The sequence below is a fragment of the Cyprinus carpio genome, unplaced genomic scaffold (genome assembly GCF_018340385.1).
Source record: "Cyprinus carpio isolate SPL01 unplaced genomic scaffold, ASM1834038v1 S000006527, whole genome shotgun sequence".
In the NCBI taxonomy this organism is placed as follows: Eukaryota; Metazoa; Chordata; class Actinopteri; order Cypriniformes; family Cyprinidae; genus Cyprinus; species Cyprinus carpio.
This window is the reverse complement of record NW_024879193.1, coordinates 92141-115439: the sequence shown is the minus strand read 5'-3', so window position 1 is coordinate 115439 and position 23299 is coordinate 92141. Positions and strand designations below refer to the sequence as shown.

The window sequence follows — 23299 nt, the reverse complement described above, 5'->3', positions numbered from 1 at the left end:
GATAACTCTTCATGTATATATTTAACTTTTTAAATTGTCTCCGGTCACTTATAGAACGGGACGCATAAAAGTTAGTACATAAACGCCACATATGGATTGTTGATTGGTGATGACACCATTCTCCAGAAAAACCTTGATTAATTTTCATAACTGAGCTATTTTAATTGCCACATGGTCCTGAGAATATCACATACATACTGGGAAAACAACATTTCTAAATTCACCCGACTGAAGATGATGAAACAAATCGACCACTCAAATGCTACAGTCTGAACATTGTCTGCCCTGCCGGGATTGTCTGCAAACTGCATAAACATTTCTTTCCTGTGATTCGTGTCATGTGGGTGGTGTTTGAGTCAGGATGGAATAATATGAACTGCTGACACTCACCAATCACTCATTCATCTAACAAATACATTCATATTAATGATTAATAAAATAACATATTACAGATATGATATGTTTTACACACACCATTCATAAGAATAATAACCTTGAGGGTAAATATCAAGGGTCTGTAGACAGCAGATGCATCAGTTCTCACAAAGGGCTTTTCACCTCCAATTTCCCCTATATTGGGAATCATGGTGCACTTCCCAAAATCCATACAGTTATAGTGCTGTTGTCTGAAAGAAGGCTTGTACTTAACAGTTGTATTTAAATGCAGTTTATTGCTTAAAAGAGCCTGTTTGTCGGTTATTCTTTACAAACATATAGTGATATTGATTTTATAATGTGAATAGTCATTGTACAACAGGGCTAATGCATAAACATTAATATCAACGTACATTAGTTGATCTAACATAATTGTAATTATTTTAGATTCTGAGATATTAATATATTAATAGTAACACTTTCACCAAGTGATTCTCTGCAGTGAATGGGTTCCGTCAGAATGAGAGTCCAAACAGCTGATAAAAAAAACATCACAATAATACACACCTCCTCCAGCCAGTCCAAAGTTATGTCTCTTCTGGAAGCAAAAAAAAGCTGCATGATTGTAAAGAAACAAAATTCCAATCATTTTTTAATGGTGCTTTTAAAACTAAAACCATTGTTTCTAGACAAAAAGAAAAAGTCTGATCCACTGATCAATAATAACACTGTAACTTTTCTTTCCAGTGGAAAAAGTCCCACCCTCCTGTTGTCCTCTCACATCAAAATCCCACCAGCATATTTCTTGTAGAACGTGTTTTGTATTGTTTTTTCTCTCTGTAACTGGGCTTGCTTGATCCTGTGCATTTTTTTTCCCGTCCCTCCATTCAGACTAGATGACTGTTTTCACTGGACAAACGCCAATATTATTGTTGGGAGGGTCCCCTAATTTTATTTTTGGCCAGAAGTTAAAAAACATCTAAATATTGTTGTTTATGGCAAACACACAGATTTTTTTAACTTTTACAAGATAATTACTTGATGGAACTGGAAGGTTGTTTGTGGATTACTTGGTGGATTGGTTGTGATGTTTTCCCATCAGGGTTGTTTGGAATTCATTCTGACGGCACCCCATTCACCTGCATGAGGATCCATTGATGAGCAAGTGAATGTAATGCTACATTTTCTCCAAACCTGTTCTGATTGTTATGGGCTTTTTTTTTTGGTTGTTCATCACGTGGACATTAATTTTTTTTTTACATTTGGGCCCTGAGTATTTTTTTGGAATTGGGATACGAAAAAAAACGAGGTCATGTCGCTGCATAAATTAATTCTGATGCAGTATAATAGGTTAGGTTCGTATGGAATGAAAAGAGGTCAAAACACTCCTCAATTTGACCCTGTGAATTCCCACAGCAGTTCGCTCAGTTGGGGTGCGGAGGTGAAGGAAGGGCAAATCATGTCCCAGGGAAATCTCCATCTCTCCCTCCTGCTGCTATAGGCCCCCTGGACAGCAGCGCGTTCCGCTGGTTACGAGACGAATCGGACACTGACGACCAGAGACCTTGTCGAAAGGTAAGTCCACGTTTTTTTTTTCCCCTCATGATTGACCGGGTGACCCCAGAAACCAGGCACTGCGGTTTTGGATAAACGGTCCCCTGCGCATCCTTGTGGGAGCAGCGTTGTGGGTGTCGTGATGGTAGGACAACCAGGTCGTGTGGTGGGAAGTTTTCACCCGTCCTCTCCACCCGCAGAAGACGCGAAGATCCGCGGTGTTTTTGCAGCCCAAAAAATAGTGCTGAAAGCTTTGCGGAAATCCGCGTTGAACGCGTAGATGACCGGGTTGAGCGATGAATTGGCCCATCCGAACCAGACGAAGATGTTAAAAGTGGTGCTGCTCACGCAAAGAGAGTCTCCAAGAGTGTCCAGGTCACAGAATGGCACGATGCAGTTAAGGACGAAAAAGGGCAGCCAGCAGAACACAAACACCCCCATGATGATGGAAAGCGTTTTCAACACCTTGGTTTCTTTCTTAAACGTGGTTTTCAGCGACTGTTCGCTCGCGCAGTCGTGCATGTGCAATGCCGCCCTCTCCAAAGTGGAGATCCTCCGGATCTGCGTTTGCGCGATCCGGGTAGATGTCCGCCGTATATGTTCCTATCATGACTTATAAAACAGGGATGTAAAAGCTTATAGTGAAGATGCAATAGCATAAGTCCTGTTTAAAGTCGCCGTGCAGTCCTCCGAGCTGACTGTGAGGTTCAAGAGCGCGCTGTGATCCTCAGCCCTGTGCCAGTTCAGTCTGACCGGAATGAAAGAGATCAGGACGGAAAGTGTCCACGCATCCCGATCATTTATAAACGCCCATCCTTTGGGTCCCATTTTTGCGCTGTTCCGTAAACGAAAGGGGTTTGTTTGAGATGGCCCAGTATCTGTCCCAAACTGATGATGCACAGGTTGAGGAAGAGACGCCGTTGAGCACATGATATCAAAAGCTATCCAAGTGTCACAAAAGCTCCCAAAGAGCCAGCCAGCCGGCCCACTTCAGAGACTGCTTTCCACGGCATGACCAGAAAACCAGCCACGAAGAGATCGGAAAACTGCGAGGGATATGCACTACGAAGAAGAAATTTGGTGACTTTGGATCGGAGGTGGTCTGAATCTGATGACGGCGGCGCACACGAGCGTGTTCCCCAGCAGCGTGGAAGAGGATGAGCGCGCAGACCAGAGCGCAGCCCCCGTCAGCCCGGCGCGGACACCCCACCGGAGCTGTCCCTGTCTCTTGCACCATCGCTCTCCCATGGGGCTTCCTCTGGACCCAGAGCAGACAGATCATATTCATTGGCTCCTCGCGTCACCAGTTTCCCTCTGTTTTCCAGGGAATCTCTTTTTCGAAAAGGTCTCTTCTTACAAAGTGTCATCGCGCTCCTGCTGAACAGAGGGAATGGGGCAGCACTCTCTCCGCTGTAAACAGAGATCAGAGAGAGAGAGAGAGAGAGAGAGAGAGAGAGAGAGATCTGGATTAGGGTTCGACTTGAGTGGTGAGTTCGCTCACTGAGTTTGTACAGAAAAAACAGAAAAGTAATAGAAACGCAGTATTGAAATCTATCTATCTATCTATCTATCTATCTATCATATTGAAATCTATCTATCTATCTATCTATCTATCTATCTATCTAACCTATCTTATCTATCTATCTATCTAATCTATCTATCTATCTATCTATATATCTATCTATCTATCCATCTATCTATCTATCTATCTATCTAATCTAAATATATATGTATGTATATATATATATAATATATATATGTATGTTATGTATTTTATTTTTTATTATTTTTGGTGACTGAAAAAGTACTAGTTTCAGCCTCCCTGCCGTTAACAGTTGTTGGTTGAAATTAAGTTGTGAAGCACAGTTTAACAACATATTGTGTAGCTGTGCAATCATTCTTTGCCGGTGTTATGCCACAGTGCCAGTATTTCTCTGTGTAGCCTGCATCTTCTGGTTGTGTGTTGTTGAATATATCCCCGCAGCGGCGGCGCGTGGACTCTCCTGTTAGGAAAAACGCATCGAATGACGTCACTGGAATTTCAAGATGGCTTCGGATCACGGTCAGGATGCGGTCATCTACCGGTGCGAGACAGGAAAGCGTTGATGTTTTAGCGGACATGTCTATGAACTCACGGTATTTGCGTACTATTAATATTTCTCCTGTTAGTATGGTGGAGGACAGTGTGAGTAGGCGTCATGGTGAAAGAAGAGCGGAGTACAACACTGAACTAATGTCACAGCGCCTCGGCTGTCAGTCCACAAGAGGATTTTGAATGAGATGGAAAAGACTGGGGATGAACCCGTGCAGATATATTTCCTTTATATGAGAGCAAACTGAGACAGACACATTCCTGACTGGATGGTTTAAAAGAGGACTACAGTAGAGGTCATTTGTGCTGCTATCAGGAATTGGGCTGCGGCCGATGGGTATGTACTGTACTGTCACTTGCTCTTATATTAGTAGCTCTTTGACAGTAATGCAGGATTGGCTGTGTCTCAAACCGTATTCAGCCGTCTACGTAGCTTCTAACACGCTTTCAGAACGTTCTGAATTAAAATTGTATCAAGACTCGCCTGTCATGATACAAAATGCTGAATCAAGCGTTCTAAACTTGATTATGATGCGCATCTTATCTGAGCTGAATCGAATGTTCGATTCAAACGCTACAAACGTGTTTTATTATTATTATTATTATTAAAGAAAAATAACAATTACAATTGTAAACACAGAGACAAAGTTTTATCACATTGCCAAAACAAATAAATGAAGTCTTCTTCAGAAGATTGACAAAAACTGCAAATCAGTGTCAGACTTACATCTCTTAAGAAAGGCTTTAGTCTGATAAAATTTGTGAATTAATTTAAATGTTATTTCCTTTGTTTTATTGGTAAGCAGATGCTTGCGAGGCAAGGACCATACTTTCTTCCATTGAACATTCTCCACAATATTATTCCAATAATGTATAAGGTAAGGAACTGTTGATCTCTCTCTCTCTGGAAGAGAGCTCTGATTTTACAGTAATTTTTTTTAATTGGTCTACAGAAAAGCATACACTTACGATCATCTGAGTTAAAGTCAGTGTATACGTACATGGCCATGAAAATGTAGCACCTTGCATCAGAAAAGACACACCAGAGCGAATGGCATTGAAAACAATCGCATATTCATCAGCAGATTCAGGAATATTATATTTCTGTAAAAAATCGGAGTAGTTATAAAATCTGTCTTGTGAGTTAAAAAGCTGACCAACTAAAAGAAGGTCTTTTTCGAACCAATTATCAGTAATTGGCTTAAGAATTTTCTTGAAAATCCTTCTTCACTTTGGAGTATGATCCCTAATTATATCTTTTCTAAAGTTGGTGACCTGAATTTTCTTTTTCTCTGTAATTATAATGTCTCAAATATCCCTTACAAACTGTCTAATTTCCATAAGCAGATGCTCTTGGCCTGGTCCCTAATATAATAACACAACTTTTCTCCACACAGATAATAATTATGGAATAATAAGGATATTCTCTACAAGAATAAATGCTACAAACCTGATTATGAATTAAATGTTTGAATCAAATGTTCTAAACATGGGTATGAAGCCAAAAATACTAAGTAAATATTCTGAAAGTTATGATTTTCAAAAAAAAAAAAAAAGCCTCAATGAATATTCGAGATCAACGGTCCAAAAAACTAAATAAAAAAAATCGATGTAATTAACATGCACTAAATTACTAAATATAGCTATCAAAACAAACATTTTCGTAAATCATGTTCAACAAAGCTGAATTAAATGTTCTAATTAAAAAAAAATGCTATCAGTTAAATCTGAATTGAATTTAATATTACAAATGGAATATATGCAACAAAATGTTGAATCAGATTGATTCTGATGCTCTGCTAAGCTGCTGAATCCAAAGTTCGAATCAAATGTCACGAACAAGAGTACGATTATGATGCTCAAAATACTAAATAGAATATGCCAAATGATCATAAAATTCAAACTGAGTGTTCGAGTACAATAATGGCAAAAAGTACTGAATCACATGTTCTTACTGAATGCTCTGTCATGCATTAAAATACGGAATCGAAGTTTCTGAAAGTAAGCATTTTGTTTAGAACAGGTTAATCAGATGTTCCAAATGGAATTATGATGCAAGAATGTACTGAACTGAACATTCAAAACTTAATTCTGAGGGTTCTGGCTGAATCTAATATTCAAATCAAACGTTTCAGATGCGATTATGTCCCAACTCCCAAATTTTCTATCAGGCTCCAAAACACAAATGTGATTATGATGTTCAGCAAAGCTGATTTTTTTTAACCAAACATTTTAAACTCTGTTATAATGTTCAAATCAAACTAAATTGGATGTTGCAATTTAACATTCCAAATGGAATTAATAATTCAACAATTTACTGAATCAAACATTCCAAACATGATTCTGATGCTCATCTAAGATGCTGAATCAAATGTTCAATTTGAATGTTACAAACGCAAATAGGATGCCCAAATACTGAATACAATGTGTTTCAAACATTCTGATGTTCGGAAACTCTGAACTGAACGATTCCAACGGTGCTTAAAAATACTGAATCAGTGCTTGGATGGAATGTTCTGTCATGCCCCAAAATACTAAAGCAAACATTCCAAATGTGATTATGATGTGAATGAAAATGTACTGACTCAAAATACTGACTCAGATGTCCCAACACATATGTGATCTTTAATGCCTAAAATACTGAATCAAAAGACAAACGATGACCCAAAACAATGAATCAAATGTTTCAAACATGTCTGTCATGCTCTGAAGTGCAGTCTTCTTGGTAGACTGCTTAGCAGGATTTGAAACATGCAAAATATTTCACTGCATATATTTTAAAATTGGTTTATTTTAGGTTATCCCACCAGCGGGGTCCAGAAGAGCAGTGTCATCTCCGAGCATTGTGGGCATTCTGTAGATTCACCTGTGAAGCTGATGGTGGAGTCGTCTTCCTCTGGAGGCAGGGGTGCTGAGGAAGGCAGACCACCTCCACGCATCGCAGATGTTATAGACAGCAAGAAGAACATAATACAAGGCATGTTCTCCCATACTGGAACGACGCAGGGAGAGAAAGGCCAATTGCACAGCAGCCAGGACCACGAGGTGCCAGAGTCATGTGATAAAGTACAGCATCAGACCAGTAACCAGCCATGTGGTGCTAAGCTCCCAAATGGACATGCAGTGAAATCATCTCATCCTGCAGGAAGCTACTTGAATTCAGAAGATAACTGTGTGATTGCAAACGGAGAACGGTTGGCAGACTCCAGCGGTGGTGCTTTGGATGCCGTTGCTTCTGCGCCTCCACCTCAAAATGCATCTGAAGACCGAACTACTAGCTCGGAAGACCCAAAACATGCCCGAAATTCAGTGTTTAACAATACAAGAAGTTGTTCTGAAGGTCTCTCTCTCAGGACGTTTTCCTCCAGCACTTTCCTCAACACTGACTCTGCTCCTCTCAGTCCGGACGATGACGAGACCTTCTCCTCATCAGATAGACCTGATGACCCGAGCTTCACGGACGTGAGTCTGAAACCCAGGAACACTTATGAGAGCAGTCGACGTCAGAGCGCCCCAGACAACATCCCTGGTGTGCTGAGTGTTGCTGTCGCAGATCTGACTCTCAGCCAGAGGAAACACGGCATCTCTGAGATCTTCAGCAGGTATTGTTATGCTATACAGTTTTGCTTCATATGAAATACTGCTTTAGCTAAATATGAGAACCACAATTCCCCAGGTACATGTTACATTGAGCCTATCAGAAAGTTAATTAGATGATCAAAATGGAATTAATGACAAACTAGAGTGTTTATGATAGGGGGAGTCGTGGCCTAATGGTTAGAGAGTGTGGACTCCCAATCGAAGGGTTGTGAGTTCGAGTCTCGGGCCGGCAGAATTGTGGGTGGGGGGAGTGCATGTACAGTTCTCTCTCTCCACCTTCAATACCACGACTTAGGTGCCCTTGAGCAGGGCATCGAACCCCCAACTGCTCCCCGGGCGCTGCAGCATAAAATGGCTGCCCACTGCTCCGGGTGTGTGTTCACAGTGTGTGTGTGTGTTCACTGCTCTGTGTGTGGTGCACTTCGGATGGGTTATAAATGCAGAGCACTAATTCTGAGTATGGGTCACCATACTTGGCTGAATGTCACGTCACTTTCACTCACTTCACTTTTATGATAAAGAAATAGAGAGTTTAAAAGATGCACAAAATATGCATAAATGTGTATTTATGTTTTCTTAGAGTATATATAAATGTGTGTGTGTGTGTGTGTGTGTGTGTGTGTGTGTGTGTGTGTGTGTGTGTGTGTGTGTGTGTGTGGTAAAAAGTGTTTTCTACAAGCATTTATTTTGTTTTACAAGCTCAGCTAACCTCAACTTTTCATATACATTATCTCATGTCTCATATATCTGTTTTTCAATATTCATAAAAAAGTTTTAAAGCATATGTAGAGTAGTTTTTTAATTAATTTATTGCTTAAATGGTTTGTACTGTTCATTTAAGGCATGTGTTTTACCCCCAAAATTGATCATTTATTTTCTTTTTCCATGAAATGCAAAAGGAGATTTTAATAAGCATAATCTTCTTCAAAAGTGGATGGTGATTTATATTTCAGCTTTAAAAGGATATTAAAGTACTATAGAATTAGCCTTTTTTTAATCTCATAAATCAACATCTACTTTCACTGCATAAAAAATTGCAACTAAGATATTTTGTATAATTATTTTTATTTTGTTTTTCATGGAACAAAGAAAATGACATGGGTAAATAGTAAATAGTGATAAAATTACATTTTTAACTGGTCTGTCCCTTTAAAATATCAATGTATTATGGTAAAAAAGAAGAATCTTCTCAAAAGACACTTTCTTCAAGAATTTTTTGTATTTTTCTTTCAACACATAACACTTGAAAAGTAAACAGGTTTTGACCAAGATTCTGTCTCCTTCCGGTTACTGAGCAGACTGGAAGCTTGAACTATGAATTTCCTCATATTTCACAATGCACGTTACAGTTCAGCTCAACTGCAGATCGCATTTCAGTCTCAACAGCTGTGTTTCTGCAAAAGAGGAACATTTCTTCACATTTCATGCTTCACGGTTTTCATAATTAGCTTGTGCTTTATCTCAGTTCACAGGCGTGGTGGGTGGCGTTCTTCTCAAGTCAGTGACTTACACTATCAGGGTTGTCTGACTTGTTGCACTTGCAGTTATTTTTGTGCATTGTCAGTGCAGTTTTTCCAGGCTTTGACAGATGCTCTGTGATGATGTCTTTGCCAGAAATCTGTTCTCCAGAAAGCAGAGGGAGGCCCAGAGTGCACCGGGATGGAAACTGTTTGGAAAGGTCCCACTGAGAGAGAGTCCTCCCAAAGACTCCAAAACCATTCAGCAGGTCTGTTCACACCTGATTCAGATCGAGAGTCTTCATAGAACTGCTTTATCAATATTTTAAATAGCTGTTTATTGTTTTCTTTTTTGTGTGGGCTTTTTTTTTTTGCTAAGTGAAAACTGTAGCGTCACTGTATGATGGAAAAAAAAATGATGTGAAGACATGACAGTTTCAAAAAATCATTCATTAATAGGCAAACAGCATAAACAGTGGCAAACTAAATAATAAATAAAACAACACTAGACAGAGCTGAGCTGATAAAAACTGTGAGAATAGATAGGTCTGTAGGCTGGTAAATCTTCTCAATTCACCCGCCTGTGAAAGGTGTTTGGATTCTGGAAGAAACGGTTTTTAACAGTTCTGCTTTTGGTGCTGTCTAACCAGAAACAATTCAGTTCATCTCACCAGACATCTTTTTACAAGTTTCACTTCTGTCGTTTAGGCAAACTAGACTACAGTAGCTCTAAGAGAGTGTGTGTCAGTCTGTGTGCTGAGGCCTGATCCGGGCTGAATCAAGCTCGGCTGCAGTGTGTGGAGTACAGCCGGCTTCATTTCCATTCAGGATATTAGTGCATCTGTGTTTTTAGAAGAAAGACCAGGAAGGTCATTTCGAGGTCAGACTCAGCACATATTTTTAGCTGAACAAATGCACATGTTTAATGTTTTTATTTAATGCACGGCCTCACGCTGTCTCTCCCCCTCTTATCTTCAGTCACACACACGGCTCTCTTAGATTACTAACAGCCGAACTGCTCAGTTCCTTCTGTTTATTGATTTAAACTACACACAAATAAGAAGAAAAACCGGATCCAGTCAGAATAAAGGCCATTCAGTAAACAGCAGATCTCGCTGTCACGACTTATCGCTCCACTAAATCATGTCAGCATAAACTCCTCCTCAGTCAGCACAGTTTTAAAGGCCAGGCCATTATTTCTGCTATATGTACTGTATTTCTCTCATTTTGCTCTCTCTTCAGGAAGGTAACCCTGGCAATCTCACATCTGTATCTACACCCAATCTCTTAAGTTCAGGGGTATGACGTTTGTTTTCTAAGTGAGCTCTCCTTCATGTCTGTTCTGTGCACGGAGTTGTACGCCTTCACTTCCCATCAGTCATTTTCAGCCACTCGCGCGTCGCGTCACGTGACATGCTTGCTTTACTAGTGCTGTCACATTTGCTATGTTTTTGAAAGGATAGTTCACCCAAAAATAAAGTCATTTACTCATGCTTATGTCATATTAAAAGTGTATGACTTGTCTTCCCGTAGAATGCAAAATAAGATATTTTGAAGACTGTTCACGCTGCTCTTTTCCATAGTTAAATCATACGGTGACCAGGCCATCAAACTTGTGTGCTCTGTTCCGCGTCTTATGAAGTTGTCTGATAGTTTTGTGTAAGGAACAGAGTGAAATTTAAGCAGTTATTTACTGAAAATCTTTCATGTAGCTGCTAAATTTAATTAGCACTTTTGCAAAGTTGAAGTTTTGTGATTTGTCTCTAGTTTTTTAGGTGATAAATGGTTTCTGTTTTTGTGAAATGAGACACATTTAAAACAAAACTTGTTTTTTTTTTTTTTTTTTTTTTTTTTATGTGAGAATATCAGTACAGTACCGTAAGGAAAATATTGCAGTACTTTTAAAATTTGGTTGTTTTATGGAAAATAGCTGTGTGAATATTCCCTTAAAAATCTTTTTTTGCGTTCACACAAGAAATTGAGTTTTAACATTTTGGGTGAAAGTTATTGCAACAGCTAACGTGAACTAACAATGAACAATATATTTACAGCATTTATTAATATAAATGATTAATTTCAACATTTACCAATATATTTTTAACATTTTAAGTTCTGTTAATGTATTATGGACAACATGAATTAACAATGAACATTATATGGAATATAAAGTTATGAAATTCACTGAATATATTGTTTATAAATGTAAATACATTAATAAATGTTCTAAAAAAATAGTTTATTGTTAGTTCATTATACTTAATGCACTAATTAATATTATTGAACCACAAATGTAAAGTGAGTTTTTTGTTTTTTTTTACTGTCAAGACTTTGTAGAAAATGTTATGAAAGCATTAGTAAGTGTTTGCTAGATAAATTAGGTAACTGTTCTTTTTTTAAAGGAAAAAGTGGGAAAAAAAATAGTAAAGAACAATTTACCTTTAATGAAAATATTTTTTATTTTCATGAAAAAAATATTTAAAAAATTCTTCTCTAAAAAAAAAATAAAATAGAAAATAAAACATTAAATTTAAAAAAAAAATAATTATTTTAGGTAAAAAAAAATCTGTATTTATATTAAAATTTTAAAATATTAATATATTTAATATTATATTATTATATAAAATAAAATAAATAATGAATTATATTTATTATATAATATAATTAGATATTGAATGTTAATTGAATCATATAGGTTGCTAAAAAAAAAAAAAAGATAATTCCTTTTTTAATGGGGGGCAATCAACAAATCGAGTGGACCAGCAGAAAATGTTTTATTGTTGATCCATAAGTCTGGATATGTAAATATGCAGCTCTTTAGTATGAACCCTAAATGTTCTTCTTCTGATATCAAGCAGCTAAACTGTGCATGATAAGCAGCAGTTCTCTCCTCTCTGACTGCTTCCTGTCTTCACCCACATTTCTTTGAAAAAGGTCCTCATTCATATATTGTTCATTGACATCTGTAGAAGCTTCTCAGACAGATGAGGAAGAGTCTTTGTGCTGCTGTTCAGTCAGTAATGATAACTGAGCTTGTGCTGTAGATGGTACAAGAAGAGGAACCGCACCAACCAGGCCGACCGTTCTCAGAAAACACCTCTGTGGTTAGATGTGGTTTTTACACAATTCCTTAAAGCAGCACGAGGGTTTGAAACGTTCAGGTGTCCTCACACTTCCTCATATGAACAAGCACCAAACTTTCACATGACCAGCCTTTCTCTCTGTAGCTGTAAACATCACACACACTGACCCATGCGCTTCATCTTCACACGTCTGCCACCTGCCTTCTCATGTTCAACTCTCACGAGCCTGCGATTCTGTCCAGACGCATCTAAACCTGACCTGTTGCTCTTCTCACAGGAGTACGAGGCCAAGGTGTCTAAATCGGGCCAACGGAAGAACCTGGAATTCGAACCACTGTCCACCACAGCACTCATATTAGAGGACCGTCCCGCGTGAGTATCACATAAAACTGTTCACTGACCAGGTACAGCACAAAATAAAAGCTGTCTCTTCCAAGTTGACTATAGCTGCAGTGTGGAATAATCTGTTGACTATAAAAGAGTTTTTAAAAAGCCAAACCCTTGGGAAAAAACAGTCTAGTCGAAATATAATGTCAATATGTTTTTTTCTGCATTGATTCAACTGTAAGATTCAGTTGTGGGAGTCTTTGAGGTCCTTCCAGGAGAGTACAGGTATATGTATTGTCACCCTCCTAAGTTGTTCCGGATACATATATCCTAGCAAACCTCGAGAAGCTCATCTTTCCCAAACAAAGGCCTATAAATAAGACTTAGCACAGACTGGGTTGTATTTCGCCACGCAAGTCCTTATGAAGAATAAATGAGCAGTGAAATGTGAGCGTGTCAGCCAAACCATGAGATAAACTTCCAGTATACGTTAGTGACATAGTGACTCAGTGACATGTTGTTTCTCAAACATGTCAATGCTGACCGGTTTCTAGGCGGTATATTTGAAACATTTAATTGACCGTTGCTGTAACAACTGAAGTCATTGGCTTCCTTCCTTAGGAACCTCCCTGCTAAGTCGGAGGAGGAAGCGCAGCGTCACCGTCAGGAGTATGATGAAATGGTGGCAGAGGCCAAGAAAAGAGGTACATTTATTAAACAAGGGTTATTGGGAAACAGTTGGCAGGAAAATACTATTTGAGTCTTTCCACTTCAGAATTTCAGATTTAATTTTATGTTACACACTGAAGAAGGCCTTTGAGCCAAATGTACGAGTTTTTCCTCTGTGTGCAAAATATAATATCACAGAAAGTCTGAATTATGAGTATGATAGCTAAATTTTTTAATTAAACGGATTTTTGCACCAAAACAAGATATTATCGAGAGCACTTTGTAAATAGCCTTGTTGAATTGCATTATAATTCAGCGTTACTTGCCATTTCCTTGTAATTATTTGTACAATTTCTGAGTGAAAATTGTTTCAAAGTAAATTCTATGCCCATCTAAACCTCATTAAAAATTACAAAAACACACCTGGGTCATATTTTTATTGTTTTAATTTGGCTTAAATATTGCTAAATCTCATTAAACATGTCAAGAACACACCTGGGTCATATTTTGTCCCAAAAACAGATGGTTTTATGCAAATGAGGAGCATCATAAGTAATTTATAATTCATAGAAAAGTTAACTTAAAAAAAAAAAAAATTGTGAAGTTCTTCTCATTGTATTAATGCAATAAATAAATAAATACATGCATACATTTTTTTTTTTAAATTCTGTAATGAGAAGAAAATATATTCCTCTTCAGATAAGCCCATCTGAATTATTAAATATTATAAAAAAAATGAATATATATCAACTAAACAAAAAATAAAATAAAAAATATATATATCACCTAAATACAGTAAAAATGAACATTTTACAGAAATCAGTTGAAAATCACCACTTAAAATAATAGGAATTAAAACCTAAAATAAATAAATAAACCATCTGGAACTATTATGATAACAATAATTTTGGGGAAATATGCATAATTGTCATTAAAATAATGCAAAATAGTCTTTATTTTTTTTTATTAAAAGTAGCTTTGCTTTGCATGAAAGTGACCCAGACATGTTTTCCGGAGGTTCACCCATACAAAACACACTCGTCACACTAGCGTATCTTTCCCTTGCCGAAACCAAGGTGGTCATCAAACGTGGAAATGTGCGATTTCATTAAGTCAGGAATGTTTTTAGCACCCTCTGCCTTGCTAAACTTTAATGTGAGGTAATATGAATGTTGTTCACAGAGCTGAAGGAGGCGCAGAAGAAGAAAAAGCAGATGAAGGAAAGATTTAAACAGGAGGAAAGCATCGCTAATGCCATGGTGGTTTGGAACAACGAAATCCTTCCCAACTGGGAGAGCATGTGAGACAGCCGCACTTCATTATCACAACCTGCAGTGATAATTATGTTAAACACACTGCTAAAACTAGAGCATAGTGCTTGTTCCCAATAGGAAGTTCCAATAAATATTAATACCTATGCATATAGATAAACCCATTTTATTACACTCTGCTGTGTGTGTGTTTCTTCAGGCGTGGTACGCGGCGTGTGAGGGATCTGTGGTGGCAAGGTCTTCCGCCCAACGTGAGGGGGAAAGTCTGGAGTCTGGCCATTGGGAATGAGATGAACATAACCTCAGGTTTTTTTCTATTTTACTCTCTCTTTCATGTGTCGGTGAAGAGCTACCTTTGAAGATGCAGTTAAGCCTAGGATTAGCTTAACCTTTTAGGCAAACATTCTGTCTGAAGTGTGTCATTATGCAGTATTCACATGAATGAATGCAAGACTGCACTGTGCAGGTCCGCCTGAAGCGATTTTGAAACCTTCTTTGTAATGAAATTTGGATGGGTTTATTTCTGACACTCCCAAAAGAAAACGATTTTTGCATTTAGGATCTGCAGAAGTGAAAGTCTAAGCTAAATCGAACGTACAGACCAGATATTTTCATCTGCCTTTTTAAGGTTTTATGATTAAAGCTGAGATATGCTGTCTGAGATTTGTAACCCTTTTTTCCTTTCTGCTCCTCTCAGATTTGTACGAGATCTTTCTCTCTCGCGGGCCAAGGAGCGCTGGAAGAGCTTCAGGGAGACAGGCAGTGAGATGGAGTCAGATGGTACGTCTGTCATCCCTCGCACAGCCCACTGGAGCATTTAGACATGCCAATCACTCGAGCTAATTCACAATTCGATCTGAATTATTCATGAGTGAATAGGTCTGAATTTAAATGGGTTTTAACTAGGGCTGTCAAATGATTAATCACGATTAATCACATCCAAAATAAAAGTTTTGTTTACATAATATATGTATGTGTACAGGGTATATTTATTATGTATATATAAATACACACACATAAATTATATATTTAGAAAATATTTACATGTATATACATTTATATATTTATATTCTTGTATTATTATATCATATATAAATATATTTAATATATAAACATAACATATTCTTCTTAAATATATACATGCATGTGTGTGTATTTATATATGCATAATAAATATACACAGTATACACACATATATTATGTAAACAAAACTTTCATTTTTGGATGTGATTAATCGTGATTAATCATTTGACAGCCCTAGTTTTAACAGTACACTATGCTTAAAATCTCAGTTGTTTCAGTGAATCAGTTGAGCCGATTCACAATTCAGTCTGTATGTTTCATAAGGGAATCAGTCTGAGTTTAAATGGGTTTTAACAATACTCTATGTTTGTCCAGTAATCTGTAAACTGACAGAATCTGAATTGGTTCACTTAGTCAGTTGAGCCAATTTACAATTCAGTCTGTATGTTTGAGTCTGCTGAGTTTGAATTGGTTCAGTGAATCAGGTGAGCTGATTCGTAGTTCGTCTGAATGATTCACTAGCGAATCAGCCTGGATTTGAATGTTTTTTAACAATACACTGCTTATACGCCAGTAATTGCAAACTGACAGAAAGTGGTTTAATGAATTAGTTTAACCGATTCTCAAGTCAATCTAAGGGTGCTTTCACACTTGGTTCACTTGCCTGGTCGATTGCTCCCCCCTCCCCTGCCCCCGCTGGACTGCGTTCATATTATTTTATTTGGGTCCGAACCGTGGTTTGTTGTGTCATCAAGCCACCTTGCTTAGTAACGACGGCGCAGGAGAAGGCAGCAAAATGCATAGTTGCTTTCTTCATTTTTATATATTTATGTTTTTGAACCATTGGTTTTGTTTCCAAAGCTTCAGTACATAAAGGCACTTAAATCTGTCTTAAGGCCCGTTCACACCAAGGAAGATAACTATAAAGATAACTATGAAGATAACAATGTTAGCGTCCACACCAGGAAATGATATGTTTATTCTTATCGCACACTCGTCTGCCGCTTTAAATTCTCGAGTTCGTTACAGCACCATGGATTCTGATTGGCTGTCAATTTTTTATCGTTCATCAGCTGGAAAAAAAATCATTTTGAAAGTGATTCCAACAATATAATTTTTCTTTCTCTTTATCGTTATAGTTGTGGTGTGGACTCTGCTGTTCTTTAATACTCGTTATCTTTATAGTTATCGTCCTTGGTGTGAACAATCCTTAAAAATATCATCCATAATGCAAACTGCCCCAAACGAATGCACTACAAATGCTCTAAAGAACGCTGAAGGTGAACAGATATGAGACATACAGCTCACTGCATGCAGTGCGTCAGTCATGCTCGTCAGGAAAGTGAGTGAAACACACACACAAACACACGTTTATCAAATAATACGTCATTAATAGCGGTTCACTTCCACGATTTGGTACGATTGCGTTCACATCAGCAGCGAACCGTACCGGAGTTCACATGAACTGTACCCCAGACCACCCTTTTTAAGTGAACTCAGGTATTCAAATCATCCAAACGAACCAGGTGCACACCAAAAGTGCTAGTGTGAAAGCTCCCTAAATGATCCATTAGCCATTTTAGTAACTATAAACTGACAAAATGCAAATTGGCTCGAATGGGTTTTTACAACCCACTCTGCTTATCCTGCGATTGGAAACTGACGAAAGCTCAGTTGGTTCAGTGAATCTGTTTAGCTGATTCACAATTCGGTCAAAATGGATTATTATCGAATCAGTCCAAATTTGAATGGGTTTTAACACTCAGTCTTACTGAAGTTTATTGGTCAGGTTCAATGAATCAGATGAGCTAATTCACAATTTGAATGTTTGTTTATCGAATCAGTCTGAAATTGAATGGTTTTTAACAATCCACTATGCCGGTAATTGCAAACTGACCAACTTTCATTCAGTTTTGGTCTTGGTCTCACAGAAGTTCATCGGTGAGGAAATGCAGTGCTGGTGTGTGTGTGTACTGTATGCGAGCGTCTGACTTTCAGTTCTCCCCGGTTGCCTTCCTCCTCTTTTTACTGAAATGGTGGTTATTTCTTTCCTGTGCTACAAGCCCAGACTTGCTAATCACATGCTAATTCTTGTTTTTGTTTTCTACTATGCCTTCCAGCCGTGTACTCTATAAAATGCTGTTTTATTAGCCTCAGCGCTTCGTTCTTTGATGGGTCTCAATGAATCTGTTAATAAAGCTGGTTTTTCAGAAAGTTTGAACACAAACACATCCTCACTTACACATCTGGCCCTCATCACAGCACTCAGACTGTTTTGGCCGGTGTTAGCCTCCAGCAGTACACTTAAAACACCAGACGTGCCTGTTTATCCACTGTAGAGTATCACAGGACGATTGTGATGTAGATGTAGGAGCAATAGAGTTGGAACAGAATCTGTAAATACTTCAGCTATGATGTGATATTTTGGAGTAATGTTGAGTAATGTTGTGGTTGTTACAGCAGACAGTGCCGACCGTGAGTCCAGTCTGGATCTGATCAAACTGGACATCTCACGCACATTTCCACCACTCTTCATCTTCCAGAAGGTACTGTTCGCACTCCTCCTGTCACTGTTATGGTATCAGGATAACTGTAAATATTGTTAGTGCCTACTGTTGCTCTCTCTTTGTGTTAGGGTGGGCCGTACCATGATCTCCTGCACAGCGTTCTGGGCGCTTACACCTGCTACAGACCTGACGTGGGATATGTGAGTGATCATGTACAAGGGTCAAAAAACAAAAAATGAACCATATAACAATGAGCCAATATTTACAAAGATCTTATCCTCTCTTGTTTCTCATTTGCATATAAAAACATTTCCTCTGAGCAGTTTCATGTGTTAGCAATGTCAAAAATGCTTGAACTATTATAAAACTGGATAGGATAGCTGTATTTAATCAGGTGTTCCATATATTTTAAGTTTGGGGTTGGTGAGATTTTCTTTATTATTATTATTTTTGAAAGAAGTTTCTTATGCTGACCAAAACTGCATTTATTTAATCAAACATACAGTACAAGCAAAAAAATGTAACTCAAAATAATAATATATTCTTATATATTTTGTAATAATATTATAAATGTAATTTATTCCTGTGATGCAAAGGTGAATTTTTAGCATCATTACACAATGATACCTTTTATTTTCAGGAATCTTAAATCATTCTAATGTGCTGCTTAGGAAGCATTTGATTGCTATCAATGTTGAAAACGGTTGTGCTGCGTCGTATTTTTGTGGAAACAATGATACCTTTTATTTTCAGGAATCTTTGCTTTAATAGACAGTTCAACTGAACAGAATTCATTTGAAACAGAAATCCTTAGTAACATTATGAATATCTTTACTGTCACTTTTTATCAATTTAATGCATGCATCCTTGCTAAATAAAAGCATTAAATTCTTACTGACCCCCAGCCTTTGATCGGTTGTGTAAAAAAGCAGAACTGCAAATATGAGTTAAATAAAGCATTGATGTTTCTAAATTTGTGACTTAATAAAAAATTGTGTATAGAAATCTTCTAGTTTAATCCCGTACCTTATTCGAAGGGCCTGTCCTCATTACAGCCAGTAGCCGATGATGAAATGTCTTTATTTTGGCTGCAGGTTCAGGGAATGTCCTTCATAGCTGCTGTGTTGATTCTCAACCTGGAGGAGGCTGAGGCTTTCATCGCCTTCACCAATCTCCTCAACAAACCCTGTCAGATGGCTTTCTTCAGAGTGGACCATGAGCTGGTACTGTCCCTCCACACGCAACATTTTATAGACTCTCCGATTGTTTACATCATTTTAAAGGAATGTTTCAGGTTCAAAACAAGTCAAGCTCTGTCGACAGCATCTTTTTTGCTTTACAGATATTAAACTGAGAGATAAGACATAACACTGCCCCTGGCCCCTGCATCATATTTGTTGAATGAAACCCAATATCCATTTCTTACTAAAATGCTGCTTACTGCTTTTATACCACCATTTTTTTTCTGATTCTGATTCCAAAACAGTTGCCTGTTTGCTCTTGCATATGTGACCCTGGAGCACAAAACCAGTCTTAAATCACTGAGGTATATTTTTAACAAAAGCCAAAAAAAAAACATTGTATGGGTCAAAATTATCGATTTTTCTTTTATGCCAAAAAACATTAGGATATTAAGAAAAGATCATGGTCCAAGAAGATTTTTTGTAAATATCCTAAAATAAATATATCAAAACTAAATTTTTTTATGGTAATATACATTGCTAAGAACTTCATTTAGACAACTTTAAAGACGATTTTCTCAGTATTTTGATTTTTTTGCACCCTCAGATTCCAGATTTTCAAACAGTTGTATCTCGGCCAAATATTGTCCTAACCTAACAAACCATACATCAATGGAAAACTGTTTGTTCAATTCTCAGATGAACAACACCGGTCACATATGATACATTTGAAATCATTTCACAGAAAACTGCCACAAAGACACAATTCCCATCTTCCTCTGAGCTGAGTTACAACTGTTTGTTCAATTCTCAGATGATTTTCACTTCTTTGCAGATTGAAAGTTAATTGACACTTGATGAATACTTTTTGTCATTAAAATATCATTTTGATTTTTTTATGTCATTTTGACATTTTACTGCTTTTGCTATTTTGCTAAGTGCATTGAAGACACATTGACACACATAAAATTCTTATTTTGGAAAAAAAAAAACATGATATTTTGAATATTGATATATTAATATTTCTGAAGTCATCATCAAATGGCATCATGAAATTAGGTAATATTATGCCTTTATTGCAAATCAGCAGAATTGCTTTTTAAATGCCAGACAGATATTAGTTGACTTCATATTAATTCTAGTTTATTTCTGGTGGGTGGATTGATTGAGTGGATTTTGACACGTACAGCTTCTGCATGAATTAGTGAGATGTTTTAACTCTGTGTCTCTCTTTCTTGTTAGATGCTGAAGTACTTTGCAGCGTTTGAGGTGTTTTTCGAGGAAAACCTCCCGAGACTTTTTAATCACTTCAAGAGTTCCAACCTCACGCCTGACCTGTATCTCATAGACTGGTGAGTACATGAAGAACCCTCTGATGAAGAAAAACACTTCTTACAAATCTTGTTCTGAAAGAAATCTGAGTAAGCGTGTGACATTTAGGTGTAGATCCTGAAGCTACGTTCCATTCAAAGCCAGAAGACGAAACAAAACACCTGGATGCATTACTGTCTTTTTCATTCCCAAATCTGTGTTTACAGGATCTTCACCCTCTACACTAAGTCCCTGCCGCTGGATGTGGCGTGTCGGGTGTGGGACGTGTTCTGCAGAGACGGGGAGGAGTTCCTGTTCCGCACGGGGCTTGGGATTCTGCGGCTCTACGAGGAAGTGCTTCTGCAGATGGACTTCATCCACATCGCTCAGTTCCTGACCAGACTCCCAGAGGACACGCCGTCCGAACGCCTTTTCAGCTGCATCGCCAACACTCAGATGATCAGCGGCAACAGGAAGTGGACACAGGTCAGTTCCTGTCTGAGCTGTTACAGCGATCAACCTGTGGAGTTTGTTTGTGAGGGAAATGCAGGAAGGAAATTAAATGCAAATACACTCCCTGATACATTTTGTTCTCTTCAAAGACTCTTTTGCATAACTTCTATTATTAGATATCTAGTAAAATTAATTTGTTTTGAGGAAAGGGCAGAATTTTCATATTTTCGGTAAACTAACCCTTTATTTTGAGCACAGCGCACACTACAGGGAACTTTATTCTTCTTCAGAACATTGTGATTTGTGTGGTGTTCATCCAAAAATGAAAATGTGTTGTAAATCTGTTCATCTTCAAGCCATCCAAGATTTAGATGAGAGCAGATTTGAAGAAATTTAGCATTACATCACTTGCTCACCAGTGGATGCTCTGCAGTGAATGGGTGCCGTCAGGATGAGAGTCCCAAACAGCTGATAAAAACATCACAGTAATCCACAGCACTCCAGTCCATCAGTTAACATCTTGTGAAGCCAAAAGCTGCATGTTTGTAAGAAACAAATCCATCTTTAATGTGTTTTAACTTAAAACCATTGCTTCTGGCCAGAATACCAGCCCATAATGCATAGTAACGCTTCCTCAGATGAAAAAAGTCCATCTCCTGTTTTCACTTCACAAGATTGGAATTGTGTGGATTATTGTGATGTTTTTATCAGCTGTTTGGAATCTCATTCTGACGGCACCCATTCACTGCAGAGAATCCATTGAGAAACTATTCTTTTAACATTTCTGTCAATTATTGTAATTATTAATTATTATCGTCTCTTTCTCTTCATCAGGTGTTTAATGCCCTCCTAAAGGATAAAGAAATGGAAAAAAGCAGCAGTCCTACAGTGAAAAACTCTTGAACTATCACCATTTTTATATTTCCAGTTGACTTTAACTCTCTATTAGAAGAGAGGATTGTATAAAACGGGCTCAAAGAAATGAAAAGAAGAAAAAGAAGAAAAAGCTAAACTTGATTTCTTTGTAACCGTGCCAGTATTACTGAAGTTACACATTTGTATGAGTTAAAAATATAAGCCTTTTATGAGAAATTATTCCACCAGCTTAGTCATGTACTGTACTGGACACCAGCATCAGGCTTTTTCTTAACATTCCTCCTTCTGGAGAGAACTGGTGCATTCGAAGTGTGCTGACATACGTACCATTAACTCTTCTTGTTTGCTGAAGCATATTCATTCAGAGCCTGTTTAATGCACTTCAGATTTTAATAATAGAATAGCAAGGTTCTGAGATTTTAAAAAAATGGGATTTTTTTTTTTTAAGGCGGTTTTGTTTTGTAGAACAAGACCTTAATAAAGTGCAATAGAATATGTCAGATGCAATTAATAATTCAGGAATAATACATATAGTGTGTGGAGATATTTGAAAGCATTTTGCTGCTTCTTGCCGAAGAATTATTGCATTTTTCGTAGCCCTGTTGTGCTACTTTAATTTCTTCTTTTAAAACACTAATATGTAGCCTAGGGCTGCAAAACGATTAATTGCGATTAATCGTGATTAATCGCATTCAAAATAAAAGTTTATGTTAACATACTATATATGTGTGTACTGTGTATGTTTATTATGTATATAATAAAATACACACACACACACACACACACCACACATATATATATATATAGGTATATATATTAAAAAATGATGTGTATGTATATATATGTATACTTTTATATAATTTTATTATATATAAATATAAATATTTTATAACATTTTTCCTTTATATATATATATATATATATATATATATATATATATATATATATGTATGTATGTATGTATGTATGTGTGTTTATTTATATATACATAATAAATATAGTACACAGTACACACATATATAGTGTGTAAACAAACTTGAATGTGATTAATTGTTTTGCAGCCCTTCTAGCCTAACTTTTAATCTAAATGTTATTAATGTTAGTAAGACAGTATGTGAAGAATGCATTCAGAGAATTGTGTACTTAAGCTACAAATTCTAAAATGAACTGACATTTGCCAGTTATATTATAAGAATGTGTGGTGTAATAATAAAATGTGTAATGTTTTGATTTCTGTTCAATTTTTTTTGACCGAATGCATTGTTTGTCATGGATTTGACCCAATATGTGTAAATACTGGGTCTCAGAACATTTTTTTGATTTGGTAAAGTTGTATCTTGATGAAAAATGTAAATTGTGTCATTCATTCTTGGTTTGTTTTCTACACACTCCTGGTTTTATTGTACAGTTTTCATACTTGAGTGAAGATGAAGTGTAAATAGGTGACATGTATTGCACCACAAAATTCAAATGTGTAAATAAATCTAAAACTTATTATAGTTGTTGTTTCTTTTTTAAATTCG

At 37.1% G+C, this 23299-nt stretch overlaps 2 pseudogenes; one reads left to right on the top strand and one right to left on the bottom strand.

Moving 5' to 3' along the window:
* Positions 1 to 1832: 1832 nt before the first annotated feature.
* Positions 1833 to 3296, bottom strand: LOC122143878 (annotated as a pseudogene).
* Positions 3297 to 3949: 653 nt separating this feature from the next.
* On the top strand, positions 3950 to 22485 carry LOC109065419 (annotated as a pseudogene).
* Positions 22486 to 23299: the final 814 nt, after the last annotated feature.